This window comes from Bos taurus, chromosome 2 (genome assembly GCF_002263795.3).
Source record: "Bos taurus isolate L1 Dominette 01449 registration number 42190680 breed Hereford chromosome 2, ARS-UCD2.0, whole genome shotgun sequence".
Lineage (NCBI taxonomy): Eukaryota > Metazoa > Chordata > Mammalia > Artiodactyla > Bovidae > Bos > Bos taurus.
The window spans coordinates 76,948,474-76,970,799 of record NC_037329.1 but is presented as its reverse complement, the minus strand read 5'-3'; positions in this window follow the sequence as shown (position 1 = coordinate 76,970,799).

Here is a 22,326-nt window from a genome sequence, read left to right as displayed (position 1 = left end):
ATCCCAAAAGAATTTAGAAAATTTGAAATCACTTACAAAGTCCATAAAAACTGTACTTTTGATAATCTAATCATGAAGCACTGTAATAATAAAAGTAGGCATTTTCACCTGTTTCAGTACATGCATAGAGTTCATCTTATTGACATATATAAATGATTTCATGTATCCTTAATTAAAAATAGACACAGTTTCAACCTTGAAATTTTATTTGAAGATAAATATATAGCCTAAAAATCCTACTTATTAGTAATGAGAAATTCAAGTGTCAAAGCCAAGTGCCTCAGTTGAGTCAGTAACCTATGTCACATGCTTCTATTTTGTCATAAAATAAAAACTGTAAGCAAATAATGAACTCTAAGGGGATTTGAGAAAGGAAAAGGTGAAATATTTTCAGCTCCCAAGAGAAGCCACATATCTATAAATGGGTACATGGGAAGTATATATTTTCCTGAAAACACATCTGTTTTATGCAAAGAAATTGCTAGCACACTTATATTTCCATAAATAAAATGTAAACTGCAATATTTTGCATTTAGAATGGCACAAAAGAACAGTCTTAAATTGCTCTGTGGATGAGGGCTAAATTGGTAGTTTTTCTAGGCTTATTTCTCCCCAGTTCCAGAGTAATTATGACTGATTCAGGGAGATTACACTAGAGACAGCATTGAAATATATAGATGTTAATATATACAGTATATTCCACAAAAATCATGGCATCATAATGGAGAATACAATTCTGCCAGCCAACATCCTCTAGTTATTGATTGAGCATCATGACTGAACCCTTATTCTTGTGAGAATGGCTCTCTGTCTCCCTCTCATACACACATACACACACAAATCCCATGTGATGATCTAACCCCTACCTATACAAAGCAATAATTTTCCTGTTTCAGCTTAACAAATCAACCATGAGAGCTTTTCCCTTTTATTCCAGAAGACCTAAAATTAAAATCTTTGTACATTGTTTGTAAATAGTTAATATACTAGAATCCAATTGATAATACATTTTGGAGATTAACATCCTTTAAATCAGAAGTGTAGTTGAAACTGTATATGATACTTAACTGGATACAGGAGTGTCACTCACAGAGCTGCTGTGGAAATGGTGAGGCTGAAGGGATGTGTGATGATAGCTCACAAGAACAAAGGAAATGCTGTGGTCTCCATAGATCTTCCACATGTAAATTTTTTAATAGAATTGACCTGGGTAGGAAGTGCTTAAAAATTCACACATAAAAGTGTGAAATTCTCTTGCTACAAGCCAGAAAACATCACACAAAAGGACTGCTTACCTGGGACTAAACCAAGGTTATAGGGAGTCTCATTGGCAGAAACAACTTGCCTTAGATATTAACACAAAAGGGACTTCTGTGGTGGTCTAGTGGAATGATGGTTAAGAATTCTTAATGGTGGTTAAGAATCTGCCTTCCAATTCAGGGGACACAGGTTTGATCCCCAGTCAGGGAACTAAGATCCTACATGCTATAGAACAACTAAACCCCTAGAGAAGTTTATGTACCACAAAAAATTAGAATAAATAAATAAATGAAAGAAATTCAAACAAAACCCAAAAATGATCAATCATTCATAAGAAACAACACAAAACAATGAAAAATGTTATTGCCAATAACTGAGATTAAAGTGAAGCAAAATGAGTATGAGAAATGCTTTTGGAAAGTCCAGAACACAGAATAGTTAAGTGGGATTGCTTGCTCCTACAAGATTACCTATTCTAGAGGTATTAAAATAAATCTCAAAAGTTTGATGCCATGACTTTGACATTAAAGTTTACTCTATTTATAAGTTATGTAAACTGTTGATTGGCTTGAAAAATTAAAGGCCAGATATCACTTTAAAACCATGGGAGGAACATTGCAAATCTAAACAGGAGATTTCTAAAATTGACTATTATTTTTTACTTAAAAATAGATAATTGAAAATAAATCATAATTAAATTTAGGATGAATATAAATATGGAACAAAAAAGTTGCAAGTAGCAGAGTAGGAACTTGTTGTTGGAAATCTGAGTGCAGATTTCCACTCAAAAGCTAAGCAGTAAATGTGAATTCTAAAATGACTAGACACAAATCAATGTCAATCAGTCCAAAAATACCATTAAAGATTTCATAATGGATACTCCCCCACTACATTTGTGTTAAGGATGAAACAACAAACCTGGTTGACATGTGAGAACATATTATTCAAAAATCTTTCACGTTTTATAAACTAGTATCCTTAGATGAAAGTTAAGGCTGACCAATCTTTTATGTGTATCCCATACCAACTACAAATTTAGGGCTTGTAGTCCTGATATTGTTTTGTGGTGACTTGGTTTTCTAATACACTATGCTGACGCTCCAATAATTTGGCCACCTGATGAGAAAAATTGACTCAGTGGGAAAGACCCTGATGCTGGGAAAGATTGAAGGCAGGAAGAGGAGGGGACAACAGAGGATGAGATGGTTGGATGGCATCACTGACTGGATGGACATGAGTTTGAGCAAGCTCTGGGATTTGGTGATGGACAGGGAAGCCTGGCTTGATGCAGTCCATGGGGTCACAAAGAGCTGGACATGACTGAGTGACTGAACTGACTGATGCTGATGCTGCTTTAGCCAAGAATGATACCAAATGAAAACATCACTTTGATAGTCAGGGGATAAGGCTATAATGTCATCTTTGGGCATAAGACACAACCTGTATGAAATTGAAACTAAGGATTCTCAATTTTGAAAAAGCCTCTGGAATAGTGGCCTTTTTGCTAAAAGAGAGACTAAAAACACCTCACCCAAAGTCCTGAGGAAATATCAAGTCAATATTAGTGAGAGTCAAATCTATAGCACTCATGAATCTGCAACACTCATTTGCATGCTGCACACTGAATATGAAACTCCAAAAGAAGAATTTAACTCCAAAACACCTGTGAGCAATGGTCCTCATTCCCTAAAACCACCTCCATAAATGTAGGATAAAGTAAAATTTCAAAAAGAATAATCCTCAAATGTATTGGGCCAACAAAAAAACTTGTAAACCACACAGGGCATGAGGCAAAATCAAACAGAAGAGTCAAATGGGTGAACAGTCCAAAGAACGTGAGATAATAAGACAATATGAAAGACACTATAAATATGTTTAAGATTATTAAAGGGATAAAAATCCAAATAAATAAAAATAAAAGAAGGATACTATAAAAGTAAAATAGAACAGCTTTCCAAATGCACTTATTATAATGCCTGAGAAAGGAAAATAAAGTCATTTAAATTAAAAACTTAATAAGTGTTAACAACTGATTCAGTAAAGTTGAACTGAAGATAAACTAAGATAATTCTTTGAAATGCAGATAGATGGAGAAGAAAAAAGTAAATAAATAAATGAGCAGTAAGGAAATAAGCATAAATAAGGAAATAAAGCAACCGTTGGTTGAGAATTCTCCAGACTCAATGAAAGAATAAATCCTTGGATTGTTACAAGCAGGCCAAATCCTGAGCAAGATACAGGGAATTAAATCCACACACAGAAATTCTTAGTGAAATAATAGAACTCCAAAGGTTGGCGATAAAGAGTTTTAAAAAGAGAAGAAAAAAATAGAATGTGGAACAATATTATTCTCACAGTGCTGATAGAAAATAACTGTCAACCTAGAATTCTCCACTCAGCAATCTGTCATTAAGAATAAGAGTGAATTCAAGGTATTTTCAGTCAAAAGGAGTTTATAGTTCACATATCCTCTTGGAAGCAAGTTTAGAGAGGAAAAAAAAAAATTGAGAAAGACAAAGGGAGTATCAGATGCATTTGTGAGCAAAAATAAATAAATAAATAAACATAAATGAAAACTAGGCATCTACTGAAAAGTCAAAACAAAAATAATGATTAATTTTAGATATTCAAATGAGACAGAAAAATTCTAAAACAACACACAAATAAAATATGATATATTGCCTCTGTTGTTAGTAAGGATGGTGGTGATATTAACTTTTTGTAGGTGCAATTATATCTTAAGGGAAACTATAAAAATAATGTAAATAAAAGAAAGACTTCCAACCTGAGGAGAGGAGAGAAAACAAAGAAAAAAAATTACGTTTAATAGAAAGATGAAAAAAATTATTTACAGAAATAAGGTAACAGTATGAAAAGTAAAAATGATATAAAGAACAAACCCAATTTATTCATATTTACAGTAAAATATAAACAGATTATACTCTCTTTTAAAAGTTAGAAATTTATAATTTGAGCTAAACAACTATTTTCTTTAAATTAGCTACGTTTATTTATGAGTTGTCTACCAGATAAACAACTGAACCCTAATGAACCATAAAGTCCAATAGACCTAAATGCTCATCATTATTCCCTTTATACCTTCTGCAATGTTGTGATCTTCATTTTGATACATTAATTTTATATCTGATCTGTGTTTTATATTCAAGTATTCATAGGCATCATAGTTTTTAAATAAACTTTTCACAAAATAACTGAAGGTTCACACACAAGTGTAAGAAATAATAGAGAGATACAATTTGCCTTTTATCCAGTTTCCCCCAAAAGTAATATCAAAACCACAACACGACATCACTCCCCAGAAACTGAACTTGATGCAGCATTGTACTGAGCAGATCCATCATGAGGGTTCATCATGTTTCCCTTTTAAATCCATACCTACCTACCTCATTCTCACCCCTTCCATAACCATCAACTGCTACTGATTTGTTGTTCATTTCTGTGTGCTGTATGTGCTCAGTTGCTCAGTCATGTTCAATTCTGCAACCCTGTGGACTGTAGCCCACCAGCATCCTCTGTCTATGGAACTTTCCAGGCAAGAATTCTGGAACAGGTCATCATTGCCTCCTCCAGAGGATCTTCCCAACCCAGGGGTCAAACCCATGCATGCCTCTTGCATCTCCTGCATTGACAGCCAGATTCTTTACCACTCTGCCACCTGAGAAGCCCGTTCTCCATTTCTACAGCTTTGTTATTTGAAGAATATTATACAAGTGAACTTTTCCACTCTGGAGCATAATTCTCTGGAGATTCATACAAGTTGTTGCTTGTGTCAATAATTTATTCCTTCTTATTGCTGAGTAGTATTTCACAGTATGACTTTATTACATGTTGACCCATTCACTCATTGATGAACACCTGGATTTTTCTTGTAGTTGGACATTACAAATAAAGCTGCTATTTGTGGGCTTCTCTGGTGGTTCAGACAGTAAAGAATCTGCCTGCAATGAAGGAGACCTGGGTTTGATCCCTGGGTCAGGAAGATCCCCTGGAGGAGGAAATGGCAATCCACTCCAGTATTCTTGCCTGGTGAATCTGCATGAACAGAGGAGCCTGGCAGGCTACAGTTCATGGGGTCGCAAAGAGTCGGACATGACTGAACAACTAAGCACACACATAAATATTCATGCACAGGTTTTCATGGAAATGTTAATCTGTGTCTTTGGGATTAAAGCCCCAAAATACAATTACTGGGTTATATGATAGCTACATGATTTGCATTTTTGTTTGTTTGTTTGAGGGTTTTATTTTGTTTCATGTTAAGAAATTTTTTCCCCCCAGAGTGACTGGGCTGTCACATTTTATGTTCCCACAACAGTGTATGTGAGGGCCAGCTTCTTCTTATACTAGAAAAGATTGTCCCTGCTTTTTTTCCCTTTTCTTTTTCTTTTCTTTCTTTCTTTTAAATTTACTACAAAAGTTGATGAGCTTACTAAGGATTCTAATTTTTAAAATATTTCTAATAGGACAGACTCTGAACAAAGACAAGGTTCTTGGTCTTAATCTAAATTGTACTAGATAATCACCCTCCTAACACCTTGAAGAAGTGCTATGGGAAGTATCTTTTTCTTCCCTTAGGTGTGGTTTTGTGATACTCCATCTTGTTATTTCCAGTTAATATTTCTGGTATTACTTCATATTTCTCAAAGAGTTATCAAAATCTGTGGACTGTCTTTTTATTTTGTTATTTTTATCTTGTTTATGTTTATTGTTTTACCTTTTGAGCTGCTTCATCCATTTCTTCCACTTCCCCACAACTCACTTCTGGCAACCACCAATCTGTTCTATTTCTATTGATTTATCTATTTATTTTTCTATATTTCTTTATCCAGTGATTTTTTTCTAATTACTTAATTTATTGCATTGAGCATCTGCTATGTGCACATCACTGGTTTCATCTTCTGGGATACCTCAGGGAACCAAATAGAGAAAAATGCCTCTCCTATGGAGAGATAACTGGTGGGTTTAGAGAACACAAATGATAGAAAATTATCAGTAATACTTAAGTTGACTAATGCGTATGTAAGACCTCATGAGTACATTACATATCTACTGTAGTCACAAAATATGAACTATATTAATCAAAAGTTAAGAATGGTAGTTAGGTATATAAAAAAATTGTATATTCTATTAACAAAAAGCAACTAACCTAAAAAGAAAAATTAAGCAAAATATGTTGACATCTCACAAAAGAAGGTATAAAGGAAAGAAATATGTATAACATGGGTGAATCTCAAAAATATTATGCTAAATAAAGGAAACTTTATATGTAAAAATTCCATATGATTCCATTTATATGAAATCCTAAAATACACCCATTCTTCCTATGTTTGACAAAAAAAAAAATCAGTGTGGGGGCAGGGGTAGTGGTAGTGGGAAATTACTGATAGATTATGAAGAAATGTTCCTAGGTGGGTGTAAAATTTAGTATATTGATAGAGGGGTTTGGTTTTACAGTGTATGCTTTTGTCAAAAAATAACAATATATGCAGTTTATCATTTGTAAACATTACTTCAAAAGGGAAAAACACTATTAACAAAATAATATACATGGTATATTATAATTATATACATGTTAGAGTGTTTATTATGTATATCTATTTAATTCACTTGGTAACACATCAAAATGATGTTCTAATAGCTGAAGATAGAGGTGGATAGAAAGATGTCATATGATTAAAACAAGCATAGTAAAATGTTAACAGTAAAATCTAGAGGTGTTTAGCGTAAAATGTATTCAATTTTGTGTTATCTTTGAAAATTTTCATAATATAATGTTGGAAAAAATTAAATGAGAATTTGAAAAATAGTCAGAGAGATGGTAGGCTTCCGAACACCCTAAGTGTGCTTCTTGCTTTAGTTGTACATTTTATGTTTGAGTTTTCAAGAAACCATTACAAAGGGATAGGTAGGCAGGATTCTAGAGTTCTTGCTCTCTGGACTTGGAAAGCTACAGGCCATGCCACAGTCTGGGTATGACCTGACATTGGTCTTCCTAGCCCTCGAAATATAACTTTAGCTGAGAGATCATCTGACCAGAAAACAGACACATTACTCTCCCCCTTGTCTTTGAGAGGTACAGAGAAATATATGTTTTCCAAGAAAGTTCTATTTAAATATCAAAGATGTGACCCTTATTCCAAAACCACAAAGCACATGCTCTTGGCCTCTGTTGAAGCTGGTCAGATTGCTGCCTTATGAAACTTTTCAGCAACAATCCCACTGCCTGTCAAATCAATACCTCAAACTTGATACCTGGAGCTGAGGTGTGTTATTACCACCAAACCATACTGTTTCATTGAAGTGAGTTCAACTACTATTGCTCAGAAGAAGGTTTGGTAAGAAAAATACAACTCTATATTCCCTCAAAAATTAATGCTCCTTGAGGCAAATATTGTAAAATGGAGAGTAAGAATTACATAGCAGACATGCTTTAAATTGCATTTTAGGAAATTTTTCCCATCTGAAGCCTTCCTCACTTTTCACAACAGATCTAGATGCCCCAGGCTCTAGTAACATTGCCTAAACAATTTGGGGGGAAATTGTAACAGTTATCACCCAGTATTATAACTGCTTGAACAGAGAACTTTCTACTAGATTATGAGCCCTTTGAAGCCAGGCCAATAAACTTCTCATCTCTATATTTCAGCTAAATATATTTACAAGGTAAAACTAAACTAGTTTTCTCTGGTGAGTCAAAAGAACTGATTAACTGAAAAAAATGTGTTGGTTAACTTGATTGTGTTAAGAGCTTTATTCTATGTATTATCTAATGCCACATGTAAGATGGTATAACAGGGATATTTTAGTTGCAAATGTACAAGAAAAAGAACAGCCCATGTTGGCTTAAGCAAAAAGACTCCTGCAACAAAAAGTTGTTATCTCTGTGGTAAAGAATCTGCCTGTAATGCAGGAGATGCAGCTTCAATCCCTGGGTTGGGAAGATCCTCTGGAGAAATAAATGGCAACCCACTCCAGTATTCTTGCCTGGGAAATCGCATGAACAGAGGAGTCTAGCAGGATACAGTTCATAGGACTGCAAAAGAGTCAGACATGACTTAGTAAGTAAACAGCAACAACAAGACTGGTTTCCCTGGTGGTTCAGTTGGTAAAGAATCTGCTGCAATTCAGGAGACTGCACACAAGAGACTGTCTGCAGTTCAGGAGAGTTGGGTTCAATCCTTGTGTAGGGAAGATCCCCTGGAGAAGGAAATGGCAACCCACTCCAGTATTCTTACCTGGGAAATCCCATGGACAGAGGAGCCTGGTAGGCTACAGTCCATGGCATAGCAAGAGTTGAACATGACTTAGCCACTAAGCCCCCAAACACCAAGTCTGTTTTTAACTATACATATTCTGGAACAAATGTGAATCTTTTTCTTCATCTCTCTGGTCTCCTTTTACCTACTCTTCTCCACATTTTTGTCTTAGTCACTTTAAACCCTCCTTTAAATCCCAACATGGATGCAGCCCTCAGGCAACATCTTTCCAGCTTCTGATCAAGCGAGGGAAGAATCTCTCCCTCTGTGTGCACCACAATCATTCTGAGAGCTACAGTTTGTTGTAGCTTGAATGTATCCCCTTCCGGCATGTCACTGTTTTTGTTTCCCATAAACTATCACTTTTGATATACACAAATACATGTTTTTAAAAGTCTGTAAAGAATCCATAAAGAACCTACAGACTCATTTGAATGATATACATATATTTTTCTCACTCATTTTTCAAGTGTGATACTAGGTAAGTTGTTTATATTACTTTTTTCCAATTTATCTTTCCACCAGGTGATATATTACATAGAAAACTACTTCCTTAGTATTGTTCTCCATCTTTCCATAAAAACTATAAAACTTTAGCTTTTGCTAAAGTCTCTTAGTGTTCATCTGAATGCCACCTAACCATCTTTCAAGGGCCAGTTCAAGTTCTTTCTTTTCTTAAGGAAATACTTTCTGACTCCCCCAAAGACAAAAGTCATGCCTCTTGTGTCTGAACTAAAATGATATATTTAGGGTCCTTGTCAATCATTATGTATCACTCATTTTATGTATACTAGTATTGGGAGAAGGCAATGGCACCCCACTCCAGTACTCTTGCCTGGAAAATCCCATGGACAGAGGAGCCTGGTAGGCTGCAGTCCATGGGGTCGCAAAGAGTCAGACACGACTGAGCGACTTCACTTTCACTTTTCACTTTCATGCATTGGAGAAGGCAATGGCAACCCACTCCAGGGTTCTTGCCTGGAGAATCCCAGGGACGGGGGAGCCTGGTGGGCTGCCATCTATGGGGTCACACAGAGTCATACACAACTGAAGCAACTTAGCAGCAGCAGCAGCAGCATTGAAAGTGGTCCTTAGTTTAATCTAGTACCTAAAAATATCCTGCATAAATTTAGTTAGTGACAACATCTTTCATCTTATTTTTTCTTAGTTGAAATGTGAGTAGAAAATGCACGAGTCATCAGTCTATCCAGGAATAAAGAGATTCGACAAGCAGTATGTTCCGAATGTGTTTGGAATACAGTAAACACAGAAGTTATAAATACATAAATACAGTAAATGCAGAAGTTGTAGGTTCAGTTATAATAAATTCATTCTGACTTTTTGAGGACAGATAACCTGTTCCAAAATGTTGGGTTTTTTTTTTCTGTATCCTTAGCATGAACCCCAATTCTTTGAAGATCAAAGTTGTTCAATACATTTTGATCAAATATCCTCAGTTGCTATTACAAGTGATGGGAGATTTGTGCAGTGGAAATTTTCAAGCATAAGACACTATAGGCTGGTAGAAGGTATCTTTTTAGGGAAATATTTATCAGTTTTTGATACTGTTCTTGTCTTTTCTGAAATTGTTCTGTCCACAATATATTTTTCAAGGGTCCTTATCCATAGAAGTCTATCCATGCAGAACAGAGCACTCAGTATAACAATGAGCTCTTTTCCATGTTTTTATCTTATTGAGATAAAAGTCTAATGGTAATACAATTAAGAAGGGAAAAATTGTTCTTTGTAAGGGATTATTTTAGTGCGGACAGGTTCTCTTTGTTAGAAACATTCTTAGAAAAGGATCTTCAACAAAAGTGTTTATCTCCATTGTACATGTATCTCGTAGAATTTCTGAGCTTGAATTTTTAGATATTTCCAAGACTGCAGCCATGAAATTAAAAGACACTTGCTCTTTGAAAGGGACGCGATGAGAAACCTAGATAGCATATTAAAAAGCAGAGACATCACTTTGCCAACAAAGGTCCACATAGCCAAAGCTATGGTTTTTCCAATAGTCATGTACAGAGAGTTGGAATATAAAAAAGGCTGAGCACTGAAGAATTGATGCCTTTAAATTGTGGTCCTGGAGAAGACTCTTGAGAGTCCCTTGGCCTGCAAAGAAATCAAACCAATTAATCCTAAAGGAAATCAACCCTGAATATTCATTGGAAAGACTGATGCTGAAGCTACAATACTTTGGCCACCTGATGCAAAGAGCTGACTCATTGGAAAAGATTCTGATGCTGGGAAAGATTGAAGGCAAAGGAGAAGGGTGGGTAGCAGAGGATGAAATAAATAGCATCACTGATTCGATGGGCGTGAATTTCAGCAAACTCCGGCAGATAGTGAAGGACAGGGGAAAACCATAGCTTTGACTTTATGGACCTTTGTCTCCAAAGGGATGTCTTTGCTTTTTAATATGCTGTCTAGGTTTGTCATAGCATATCTTCCAAGAAAACATGCATTTTTTTAAAAGCGTTATTGGTAAAGTGATACCATTTGCTAAATCTTGTTGATTGGTGCATGATAATTTGTTATTTTTTTGTACTTTTAATCACATTTGAAAAATTTTCCCCAAAGAATGTAATTAATGTAGTCTCAGGATATATTTGAAATATTTCACAAAAAAAGGAGTAACTTATAGAGGTGTCAACAGAAAAGAATTTATGGTGTGCAGTGAAGCTCAGAGAAGGCACTGAACCATATTTCTGGAGCAGTGGCAAGAAAGTTTTCATTAAGAAGACAAAACTACCGCTAATCCTTAATGGGTTTTAAGAACTCACAAGGGAGGTACATAGGGAACAGAAATGCTAATTACAAGAAACTGTATAAAGGCACAAGGGGATCAAGGCACAAGGGGAACTTCTGTGGGAAATGCCATGGATGGAATAAGCTTCTGTGAAGAGGACAACAGAGGAGGGGCAAGGCTGGCCCTCAAGGTGGGCAGAGAACAGGATGCCTTTGTAAGCTGCTCTGCTGTAGGTTTTTCTGGATCCCCATGCTAAGTCAGGGAAGATGTTATACTTCCCCCAGTGGCACAACTAGCATATTTTATAAACACAACAAGTCATTTTTTAGCCAATCTCTTTTATTAGACAAAATTATTTTCAGTATTAATAATTCAATAAAATTAATAATATCAATAAAAAAGAAAGGAAATATGATTAGTAAAATTGTTATTATAAAGAACTTTGTCTGGGAGATGGAAGTGAGAACCACTCCAGTATTCTTGCCAGGATAATCCCATGGACAGAGGAGCCTGGCAAGCTACAGCCCATGAGGTCTCAAAGAGTCAGACATGACTGAGCATCCACTGAGCTAACCAACTTATGTTCTGGCTGTGTTCCAGTGTCTCCTAGTTTATAGTTTATGTGGACTTGAGTAGAATTTATATCCTACTGTTGTGTGAAAGTTATATAAATCTTAATTATGTTGAAAAGGTTCATGGTGTTTTCAGGTCTACTATATCCTTCTGATTTTCTATATATACATTTTATTAATTTTTGAGGATTTGATATTGAAATTCCAACTAAAAATCTTATCTACTTAAAAATAATTGTAATAAATAGTAGAACTATATGTAACTTTGTTCTGTATTTTCCAAGTCCCTTGTAAATGTGCTATCCTACTTCCATAATTAAAAAAATAAAAAAATAGAAAAAAAGAACTTTGTCTATATAATCATGTGAATAAAAATTAGAAAAATAAATAAAAGACAAAATGAACAATACAGTACAAAAAAGGCATACCAATTCTATTTCAACAATACAATGCATATATGAATAGCATCATGTATGATTTGAATTTTATACGTATGAAGGAAAAATGTTATACCTCACCATTTGTACTTTTTCATAGGTGGATTAATTAATTTGGCTATGGTAATCATTTCACGATATATAAAATCTGTACAGTACCACCAGCACTGGAGACACATAACCCCAAACAAGCTTAAACAATCCCAATCCATTCCTAACTTCTTCTTCAGGTGAAGACGTGTAGTGAGTACAACATATTTCAGTCCCTCATCATCTTGCCTCACTTTATTGGATTTGGGAACATCAGCTGGTGAGTTCTTCAAGGGTTGGGTATTCAACCAACAAAAAGGCATGCAGAAGCACCAACTCCTTCTTGGAAAGGGTTTTTAAGTTTAGTAAAGTTTTGGTTTATAACTAATGTTGGACATTTAAAACTATTCAAATGAGATTCTGGAATCTGAAGTATCTCTAGAATTTCAGTTATCTAAGACCCCCAGGAAGTCATAAAGTTTTACACCAGGTATAGAGAATGTATGCTTTCACTTTCTCTCTAAGCTGATGATTCCTAGAAATTAGTGATTGTATTTATCAAACTGGGTATTGGGTGCAGTCATTAAAGAACAGTCATTAAAGTATCTTGTACAAGTTTGATTTGATTATGAGACAACTGTTTTAGTCCACTGCTGCTGCTAAGTCGCTTCAGTCGTGTCTGACTCTGTGCGACCCCATGGACTGCAGCCTACCAGGCTTCTCCATCCATGGGATTCTCCAGGCAAGAACACTGGCGTGGGTTGCCATTTCCTTCTCCAATTTAGTCTAATAAAGCTGCCATAACAAAATACTACAGATTGGATGGCTTAAACAGCAACAACAACAGAATTATTTTCTCATCAGTTCTGGAAGCTAAAAGTCCAAGATCAAGGTGCTGTTGGGTTTGGTGTTGGTGTGAGTTTTCTTCCTGGTTCACTACCTCCCAGCCACCTCCTCACACCCCTTCCTCTGTGTGTTTATACAGAGAGAGAGAGAAAGAGAGGATTCTTTCTCTTCTGTTTCTTTCTCTTCTTATAAGGACGCCAGTCCTGTTGGATTAAGGAACTACCCGCATGACTTCATTTAATCTTACTTGCCTCTCTGAAGACCCTTTCTCCAAATAAGTCACACTGAAGAATAGGGCCTCAACATATGAATTTGGCAGGAGACAAAATTCAGTTCATAAAATAAGCCTGGTAGAGAAAAGACTGACAAATATTCATGTGTATTGTTTTATCTCAATAATATGCAACAGGAAAAAGTCAGCTGATGACATGTGATGAAGTGTGGTTAACAGCTTTTTGGGAGGACAGGGCAAAGAAGTCAACCCAGGAAGGGAAGTGAAGTTGTTAGTCTACTGTCCCCTCAGTCCTACTGATTTAGGCTAATATCTCAGGGGAGGAACATTCTTCAAACCTGAATCACAAATGTATGTTTGAGAAAATCTAGTTTAAATAACGTGAATTTGTTCAAACTTGTAGATTTGTTCAAACTAGTATTTTTAATATAATTAATTTTGATGAAAAAAGATGAGGGGGGAAGAATAAGATACTACAATAAATAAAACATTCAAAGAATGCAAAAGGACTCTTGGAAAGCAAAATTATGATATCAGAAGCTATCCAAGTAGAGAAACACAATCAACAATGTGTAAAACAATGTTCAGGAAGAAGAGTTAAAATGATGGAGGAATAGACCAAAAAAAAAAAAAAAAAAGAGAGAGGGAGAATCAGACCTAGATTCCCCAAATCATTTGTTCCACATAGACAGACAGATAAATCAGAAAAGAGAAATTTATCAAAGAATGCTTGAGCTTTTTAAACCACAGCCTAGAGGGGTTTGTTGTGTGCAAAACACAATGAACAGAAAAATACTCAAAAATGGCAGTGTCATCATGGAATTCCAGAACAGCAACAAAAGGAAAACCCTCAAAGTCTTAGAAAATGTATATAAACAGTCATCTTATGTTGCATAAGGAATTGAAATGACATAAGATTTTCCAGTCCCTCTGTCCAAAGCTAAAATTGCTGTGAAGCATTGCCTTCAAAATTCTAAAGGAAAATATTTTCAAGCTAAAAATCCTGTACTTCACCTGCCTAGCAATCAGGTAAAGAAAAGAGCTAGGACTTTACATATAATTAAGGTCTAAAATTTTCATTTTCCTCATCTGTTTTTCTCAAGATACACTCTCCCAAAATAAGAGAAAAAGTCAAAGAGCAGAAAGACATGGTATCCAGGCAAAAGGAATAAAATGTAAAATAAAACATAGAGTAGTGAATTTCCTAGATGATGGTGAAGGGAAACCCCAGGAGGATAGCTCAGTAATGGGCCTGGAGAACAGAATTCATGGTAGGAACAGGCAGATCAAAGTCTTTAGAATAAAGGATAAAAGGAAACCACAGACCTGATGTATTTCAGCAGATTGAAAGGACATTCACATGTCAGGCAGTTTAATGTTAAGCTTATGATAGGCATATGACCAATGAAGCCAGTGAAAATATAAAGAAATAAATATTTGTAAGAGAATAAATGCAATTGTTGTACATTAATTGGCCCAGTTTGGCTAATATATGCATAGTCACAATGATATAAACACTGAATATTAATGCAAATGATTATGCATTCATTGTTCTGTGTGGATGGTAGAGGGTATATAAGAAAAGTCAATCCTTATTGTCAACAGTAGAAAAATCTTAGTGATATTTAAAATTGAAAAGTCAAAAGTTAGCAGCATACACATATTATTTAGAAAAATAGACAATCGTACCAGAAGAAAAGGGTGCCTGGTGGCTCAGTGATAAAATATTCACCCGAATGCAGGAGACATGGGTTCAAACCCTGGGTTGCTAAGATACCCTGGGGAAGGAAATGGCAATCCACTCCAGTATCCTTGCCTGGGAAATCCCATGGGCAGAGGGGGCTAGCAGGCTAAAGTCCATGGGGGTCACAAATCAGTGACTAAATAATAACAATCAGAAGAAAAAACTGAAATGGATTCAAGTCTTTTGTGGGGGGCATGGGGGGTAGTTAAAATCAGGAGAAGAGGTAATCAGGGTAGAAAATTACTTTAATTCTAAGATTAATCAATCATTTTTACTTCTTAAAACACACAAATGGTCTAAGTTGATTAAATTATTTTAAAAGTTTATTTAAATTAAAGTTAGCTGTGGATGCCTACTATGACCTGGGAATTGAAGTTGACACTGTGGGGAATGTGGAAAATACTGGAGAAATTTTAGTATACATTCTGCAGCAAACTTAAAATTGGGGGCCAGTTGTACATAAATAAACCATTTATGGAGTCATAATTCAATGAAAAGCTTTTCTAGAGTAATAAGTAGCCAAGGAAGACAATCCCATGTGGGCTTAAGTAGTCTTGGGAAGCTTCACAGAGATGAGATTAAACTCTGGGCCAGATGCTATCTTTGATGATTTCTGCTCATTCTTTTATTTAATTCTTAGTTCAAACTCTAACTGTAGGCTCTATTTTCTTTTTACTTTATTTTACTGAAGCACAGTTCATTTGTGTGTGTGTGTGTGTGTGTGTGTGTGTGTGTGTGTGTGTGTGATAGTCGCTCAGTCATGTCCGACTCTTTGAGACCCCATGGACTGTAATTCAACAGCCTCCTCTGTCCATGGAATTCTCCAGACAAGAATACTGGAGTGGGTTGCCATTTTCTTCTTCAGGGGATCTTCCCAACCCAGGGATTGAACCCAGATCTCCCACATTGCAGGCAGAATCTTTACCATTTGAGCCATCAGGGAAGCCCCATAGTTCATCTACAATGTTGTATTAATTTCTGCTGCACAGCAGAGTGATTCATATACATATATATATATATATGCATGTATATATGTATACATATACATACATATATATATATGTAATCAGATATAAACCAGATATGTGCTTCCCCAGTGGCTCAGAAGTAAAGAATCCTCCTGCAGTGCAGGAGAGACAGGAGACTCAGGTTCAACCCCTGGGTTGGGAATATCCCCTGGATGAGGGCTTGGCAACCCACTCCAGTATCCTTGCCTAGAGAATTTCATGGGCAGAGGAGCCTAGTGGACTACAGTTTCAAAGAGTTGGAAGTGACTAAAGTAACTGAGCATGAGCATAAACCAGATGTATATATATATGAGGATACTGAACATAGCTCCCTGGGCTATACAGTAGGACCTTGTTGTTTATCCATAATTTGTAATTTATAATAACATGTTGTTAATATATCCCTAATCCTTATTGTTTATAATAATTTTGTTCTGCTAATCTCAAACTCCCACTCCACTCCTCCTCCAACCCCCTCCTCCTTGGCAACAAGTCTGTTCTGTATGTCTGTGAGTCTGATTCTGTTCTGTAGATAGGTTCATTTGTGCAATATTTTAGATTCTACATTTAAGTGACATCATACGGTATTTTTTTTTCTCCTTCTGACTTCACTTAATATGATAATCTCTACATCCATCCATTTTGCTTCAAATAGCATTATTTAATTTTTTATGGCTGAGTAGTATTCCATTGTCGCCTGGAGTAGGAAATGGTAAGCCACTCCAGTATTATTGCCTGGGAAATCCCATGGACAGAGGAGCCTGGTGGGCTACAGGTGATGGGGTTGCAAAGGGTCAGACATGACAGAGCACACATGCTGTGTTCCATTGTATATATGAACCACATCTTGTTTATCTATTCATCTGCCAATGGATATTTAGGTTGTTTCCATGTCTTGGCTTTGTGAATAGTGCTGCTATGAATATATGAGCACATGTATCTTTCTGAGTTATAGTTTTGTCTGGATATATTCCAGGAGAGGGATTACTGGGTCATGTGGCAACTCTTATTTTTAGTATTTTGAGGAAACTCCATACTGTTTTCCAAAATGACTGCACCAATTTACATTCTCATTTCCGTGATGGCTCAGCCAGTAAAGAATCTGCCTTTAATTCAGGAGACAACTGCCTCCAATGCAGGAGACCTGAGTTTGATTCCTGGGTCAGGAAGATCCTCTGGAGAAGGAAATGACTACTCACTCCAGTATTCTTGCCCTGAAAATTCCATGGACAGAGGAGCCTGAGGGGCTACAGTCCATGGGGTAATAAGATTTGGACGTGACTTGGCAACTAAACCAGCACCACATTCCCATCACTGGTGCACAAGTGTTCCCTTTTCTCCACATCCTCTTCAGCATTTGTTATTTGCAGATTTTTTAATAACTTCTATTCTGACTGGTGTAAGGTGGTACCTCATGTATTGGCTTTATTATTACCCCTCTTTTAAAGATGAAACACCTGAGGATCTAGACAAAACGTCTTTCGTAAGCCCACATTGAGTATTTAGTAACCAGTTGGGAGTGAATGAGCATTTCATGGAAGTTCTCAGCTTTCTCATCTGAAAAAATAAATATATTTAGCTTAGTGTATTCCAAGACTTCTGTGACTTATTCTTACAGTCTACAATCTCTAAATTATGATTTTCTTTGGGGGTTTGCTGAGGATGTGATGGAAAGAGCAGTGTGTGCCCAGCATATTTATGTTTATTTTTGAAATTTGAATAATAGTATCCATTTCTCTCAAAGTTTAAGAAAGAAAGAAAAGAATAAAAATATATAGATGGTGGTTAGGTCCCAATGATTAAAAATTCAATAATGCATCAGCTAGTTTGCTCTTGTGACCCCATCACTGTTGAAAGGTAGCCATTTCTGAGTTTGTAATTCAGTGACTTTTAGGTTTGGAAAACAGCCCAGTTTATAGGTCCATGTGCCTTTAACTCGCATTCTAATTGTTGGGTAATTTAACTGGATGTTTGACCCAGAGCAAAGTGCTTAATCTCTTGGTGAATTACCTGTTTCATGTGACTGTATCTGATATAATGACAGTATTTGAAGCTGCATCTGCTCATTCAGTATTAAGAACTGATATTACCAGACCACAGCCCAGGCTTTTTCAGTGCATATATTTTTCTACTGGCTACCTCATAGAAATAGAAGACTGTAGTTGAGATCATGGGATTTGGACTCAAGACCTGTATTCTTGAGTCTTTGCTCTAAGACCTTGGTGCTCTCTCAAAAACTGTTTCCTTATCTGAAAACTAGGAAAGAAAGAAAATAATAATAATAATGCCCATTTCACAGGGCTGTTGTATTAAGTTTCTAGCACAGTACCTAATGTTGTTTCAACACATATCAAGTATTCTTTACATTAATATTTAGTTTAGTCCTAATTTTTAAAAACATTTTCAGGAACTTATCAATGTGTGTCTCCATCTTAACTCCAATCAACTCATTGGTTATTTAAGGAACACTTCTGTGTGTAGTGATCCTTCCAAAGGTTCACTTGATTTTGCATTCCAGGATGTCTGGCTCTAGATGAGTGATCATATCGTTATGGTTATCTGGGTCATGAAGATCTTTTTTGTATGGTTCTTCTGTGTACTCTTCCCACCTCTTAATATCTTCTGCTTCTGTTAGGTCCATACCATTTCTGTCCTTTATTGTGCCCATCTTTGCATGAAATATTCCCTTGGTATCTCTAATTTTCTTGATGAGATCTCTAGTCTTCCCTATTCTATTGTTTTCCTCTATTTCTTTGCACTGATTACTGATGAAGGTTTTCTTATCTCCCTTTGATATTTTTTGGAACTCTGCATTCAAATGGGTATATCTTTTCTTTTCACTTTTGCATTTATCTTCTTTTCTCAGCTATTTGTACAGCCTCCTCAGACAACCATTTTGCCTTATTGCGTTTCTTTTTCTTGAGGATGGTCTTGATCACTGCTTCCTGTACAATGTCACGAATCTGCGTCCATAGTTCTTCATGCACTCTATCAAACTTAATCCCATGACTCTATTGTCACTTCCACTGTATAATCACAAGGGATTTGATTTAGGTCATACCTGAATGAATGGTCTAGTAGTTTTCCCTACTTTCTTCAATTTATGTATGAATTTTGCAATAAGGAGATCATGATATGAGTCAGCCTGCTCCCGGTCCTGTTTTTGCTGACTGTAGAGAGCTTCTCTATCTTTGGCTGCAAAGAATGTAATCAATCTGATATTTGTATTGAACATCTAGTGATGTCCATGTGTAGAGTTCTCTCTTGTGTTGTTGGAAGAGAGTGAGTGGTTGTGACCAGTGTGTTCTCTTGGCAAAACTCTGTTAGCCATTGTTCTGCTTCATTTTGTACTCCAAGGCCAAATTTGTCTTTTGCTCCAGGTAGCTTTTGACTTCCTACTTTTGCATTCAGGTCCCCTATAATGACCTGGGTATTAGTTCTAGAAGTTCTTGTAGCTCTTCATAGAACCATTCAACTTCAGCTTCTTCAGCCTTACTGGTTAGAGTATTGACTTGGATTACCATTATATTGAATGGTTTGCCTTGAAAACATCATTACGAACAGAGTAGTGATCACAAAAACAAAGCTAGCAGAGGTAATGAAATTCCAGTTAAGCTATTTCAAATCCTAAAAGATGATGCTGTGAAAGTGCTACCCTCAATATGCCAGCAAATTTGGAAAACTCAGCAGTGGCCACAGGACTGGAAAAGGTCAGTTTTCATTCCATTTCCAAAGAAAGACAATGCCAAAGAATGCTCAAATTACCACACAATTGTATTCGTCTCACATGCTAGCAAAGCGATGCTCAAAATTCTCCAAGTCGGGCTTCAACAGTATATGAACCATGAACTTCCAGATGTTCAAGGTGGATTTGGAAAATGCAGAGGAACCAGAGATCAAATTGCAACATCCGTTGGATCATTGAAAAAGGAAAAGAGTTCCAGAAAAACATCTGTTGCTGCTTTATTGACTATACCAAAGCCTTTGACTGTGTGGATCACAATAAACTGTGGAAAATTCTGAAAGAGATGGGAATACCAGACAAACAAATCTGTCTCCTGAGAAATCTGTCTACAGGTCAGGAAGCAGCAGTTAGAACTGGACATGGAACAACCTATTGACTCCAAATAGGAAAAGAAGTACGTCAAGGCTGTATATTGTCACCCTGCTTATTTAACTTATATGAAGAGTACATCATTTGAAATGCCAGGCTGGATGAAGCACAAACTGGAATCAAAATTGTGGGGAGAAATATCAATAACCTCAGATAAGCAGATGACACCACTCTTACGGCAGAAAGCGAAGAAGAACTAAAAAGCCTCTTGATGAAAGTGAAAGAGGAGAGTGAAAAAGTTGGCTTAAAGTTCAACATTCAGAAAATGAAGATCGTAGCATCCGGTCCCATCACTTCATGGCAAATAGATGGGGAAACTGTGGAAACAGTGACAGACTTTATTTTTTGGACTCCAAAATCACTGTAGATAGTAACTGCAGCCATGAAATTAAAAGACACTTGCTCCTTGGAAGGAAAGTTATGACCAGCCTAGACAGCATATTAAAAAGCAGACGTTACTTTGCCAAAAAACATCCATCTAGTCAAAGCTGTTTCCTCCAGTAGTCATATAGATGTGAGATTTCGACTATAAAGAAAGCTGAGCACCGAAGAATTGATGCTTTTGACTGTGGTGTTGGAGAAGACTCTTGAGAGTCCCTTGGACTGCAAGGAGATCCAACCAGTCCATTGTGAAGGAGATCAGTCTTAGATAATCATTGGAAGGACTGATGCTGAAGCTGAAACACCAATATTTCAGCCACCTCATGTGAACTAATGAGTCCTTGGAAAAGACCCCAGTGCTGGGAAAGATTGAAGGCAGGAGGAGAAGGGGATGTCTGAGAATGAGATGATTGGATGATATCACCAACTTGATGGACATGAGTCTGAGTAAGCTCTGGAAGTTGGCGATGGACCTGGAAGCCTGTCGTGCTGCAGGCCATGAGTCATAAAGAGTCAGACATGACTGAGCAACTGAACTGACCTGAACTGAACTGATATATAAACATTTTAGAACAATTATCCCCCAGCTCAAAAGTTGATAAATAAAAAATAAAACCTTCAAATCATAAATTCAGCTAGGAAGATCCTCATAATACATCTTACTGAGTTCCTTCATTTTAAGGAAAATGAAGCCCAGAATGGCAAAAGATCCATGGACCCATACAGTTCATTAAAAGAAGAATTCTGCTTAATCAGTGGGGTTTCACATGTTTAATGGAGTGTTTATCATCTTTTTTTCGTTTAGTTTAATGTCATATTCTTTTTTTGAAATAGTAAGGAAGACAGAAGGGCACAGCCTTTAAAAGAATTACATAGCCATATGATAGATGAAAACTGGTTAGACTCAATTAGGACCAAGATGGAGGAATATTCATCTTCTAGTTGACCGTGAACCTCATCATATGCTTATTGTAATACATTAGCCTAAACAAAGTGACACACCCACCAGCACTATGGCAGTTCTAGGGCTAATCATCAAAGACCAAAAAGTGGGCATTGGCCCAATTCCTGGAAATCCCTGCCCCTCCCTCCAAATAGTTGGAATAATCCTCCCATTCATTAGCCTTATGAGATTACCCAGCTGATAAAAATTAACCACACCATATTCAAGGTCATTCTCAACTTCTGAGATGATCCATACTCTTCCTATGGAGTGTGTTTTTCTCTAAATAAATCTGTTCCTTACCTATGATTTTTGTCTCTCACTGAATTCTTTCTCTAATGAGACATCAAGAACCTGAGATCCAGTAAAACCTGAAACCAGGTTTATGATCTTAGTTAAAAGACTGTGGGCTCAAGCTACAATCTGAGTTACAGTTTTATTTTTAAAAACCTTTTTTAACATTTGAGATTATTGAAATGTGTAAACTCTGACAATTAAATCACAATATTGTCATCCTCTTTGTCCTTTGCTTGCTCTCTGATTAGCACAGCATCTGGGCTCTCTTTTCTGTGCAGAAATGCACTCTCATCATTCCAGTAAATATTGCTAGCCTATTTAAAACCAGTCTTCAAGGATAGTGATCATATCTGGTAGCCTGTACCAGTGGCCACAGAACTACTCAGAAAAGTGTTTACTAAAACTAATAGTCTATCTCTCACCAGACTGACACT